Consider the following 2769-nt stretch of genomic DNA (forward strand, 5'->3'; position numbering starts at 1 on the left):
TCACTGCGCTCCCAGCACCGCACTCTCCCGAGTGCACCACGGGGTTGGCCCCAAACAGTGTATTCTAAAAACGGCAACGAGAGGAATCCTTTAGAAGTGTAAGTCACATTATGTTGCTTATTGTGCAAAACTCTCCACTGGCTCCCATCACAGGGAATAAAATCCTGATCCTTGCTGTGGCCCTGAGTGATCTGGGCCCTGCCCACCCCTGTGGCCACCTTCCCTCCACTGTACTCTCTCTGTGATGCTCCTAAAATGCTCCCAGCTATTCCCACCCCAGGGCCTTTGCTTGGGCTGTTCTCTTGGCCTGGGACATTTTTCCTCAGCTTTTTGCGTGGCCTGCTCCTTCACTCCATTCAGCTCTCTGCTCAAATGTCCCCTCCTCAAGGTAGCTCTCTGTGAAAGGCAGCTTCTCAGACGTCCCCAAGGGTCCCCACCTCCTTGTGTAACCAGGTTGACCTGCTTCTAACTAATAGAATTCTTCACTCCATTCAGCTCTCTGCTCAAATGTCCCCTCCTCAAGGTAGCTCTCTGTGAAAGGCAGCTTCTCAGATGTCCCCAAGGGTCCCCACCTCCTTGTGTAACCAGGTTGACCTGCTTCTAACTAATAGAATTCAGTAAAAGCAATGGATGTCTCTTTCAGTATCAGGTCACAAGAAGACTGGGACGCCTACCTTGCTCATCTCTCACTCGCTTGCTCCGAGGGGAGCCAGCTGCCATGCTGTGAGCTGTCCTGTGGAAAGGCCCACGTGGTGAGGAGTTGAGAGAGGCCCCAGCCCTAAGATGTCACCACAGCCTCGGCTGACACCTTCACTGCAGCCTGGGAGAGACCCTGATCCAGAGGACCCAGGTAAGCTGCACCCAGATTCCTGACCCACAGAAAAAGTGAGACCATAAATGTCTGTTGTTTAAAGCTGCAAAATTCTGGGGGTAATTCGTTATGCGGCCGTGGATAACATACACCTTCCCTAACCCCCCGTCCCCCATCACTTTCTATCCCCTTACCCAGCTTTATTTTTTTCTGCAGCACTAGTTGCCACGTGATGTCACATTGGTTTGTCTGTCCCCTGCGCTGGAGGTCGACCTCATGGGGCCAGTCTCGCTCATCTCAGTCCCCTCAGTGCCCAGCCAGGTACCCAGCCCCGGGCAAAGACTCAGGGATTACTCACTGAATGAATGAACAGGGAAGGAACGCAGGACACTCACAATGCCACAGCTCACAAAAGCCCGTGGTCGGGGGCTGAGAATGGGGGAGGCTGGCTTACCCCAATCCCAGCTGCCCCAGGGGTCACTGTCCACTCTAAGCAGGGACTGGGGACCCTGGTCTTCTTCCTCTTTAGAACAATGTTGCCCCAGGACCTTGTTCCTGGAGGTCAGAGCCCAGGGTTCAGGCTCTCATGGTACCCGGGGGAGAACTAGTCCCAGCCCCGCACTTCACCCAGACCATACTATTCTGATTGTCCCATGCCCTCTGGATGTAAGGCCTATTTTCTGCCGTTTGATATGGAGATTTGCTAAATGCCTCGCTTAGAGTGATCTAATTTTTATACCCTTGTCAGACTTTTCACAAAAAAATTTTGATAAGAAAAGAATCCTATTCCAATCCCACATGTCCCAACTTTTGTTTGGAAAACAGTCCCTGTGCCCATAAAAAGGAAAGGACTGCTAAGTCCAATGCCCTTCTGGCCCTGTCCCAATGGGCCCCAGGCTGTGGCAGGGGCTGAGAGGCTGGGGCACATTCCAGCAAAAACACTGGGCCCCAGTTGGAACCCAGAGCCCAGTCTGGGTCGGGCACAGCACTGGCCCTGTGCCCACCTAACTGAGCCATTTCCTCCTAGACTAGGAAACTGAGCCTAGTTTCCTGCCCAGAGGGAACGGAGCACACTCCAAGCAGGGGTGGGCTGGGTCCTGTGCTGGGGGAGGGGATTCCACAGGCATTACCCCCACCTCAGCTGCCCACTCTGGGCTGAGAGGCCTGTCCTGGTGGTAGGGCTGTGAGCAGGGCTCAGGGGCTGGGCTCCAGAGGTCTTAAGGGAGGCCATTCTTGGGAGGATGAGCTGAAACCAGCCTGCCTGTATGTATCCCAGGTGTGCTCTGGGGTGGGGAGTGGAGAATCCAAGGCCAGCCCCTGCCTGCTCCCAAGAAGCAGCTTTGGATGACTGTCGTGGCCTTTGCTGAGAGGCAAGAATCCATCAGAGCCTAGAATCCTCCAAGTACCTTCTTCAGGCCTTACCTCCTCCCTAAGGCCGCTCCCAGGCAACCCTAACTCTCACACCCCATGGAAGCCCATTGGCTGGGAGGCTCCTTTGCTCTGAGGGGCCTCTCCTGGCCAAGGGCCATGAGTCGGAGCCCTCAATCCCCATCGAACCAAATTGCCCTGGTGGACGGGGTGCCTGGGCCAGGAGAATGTGGCTGTGGCAGAGTATTTCAAGGCCTACCAGGAATAGACCTGCTGTATTTCTCATGCCCATCTCTGTTAATCTCCCTGGTTGCGAACCTTCAACAAGAAGAGAGGAGCAGGGAGCTTCAAAAGCACTTGAGCTTGGGGGTCACCTGGATTCTAATCCAGGCTTTGCCACTCACCATCTGTGTGCCTTTGAGCAAGTTACTTAACTTTTCTGAGAGTCAGTTTCTCAATCTGTAAAAAGGGATAACAGTACCTGACTCTTGGTGCTGACATCTAAATGAAATAATAAAAGTGCCCGTCACGGGCCGGCCCGGTGGCGCACTGCTACAGTGCACCGCTTGGGAAGTGCGGCAGCGCTCCCG

Source organism: Galeopterus variegatus, unplaced genomic scaffold (genome assembly GCF_000696425.1).
Source record: "Galeopterus variegatus unplaced genomic scaffold, G_variegatus-3.0.2 Scaffold843, whole genome shotgun sequence".
In the NCBI taxonomy this organism is placed as follows: domain Eukaryota; kingdom Metazoa; phylum Chordata; class Mammalia; order Dermoptera; family Cynocephalidae; genus Galeopterus; species Galeopterus variegatus.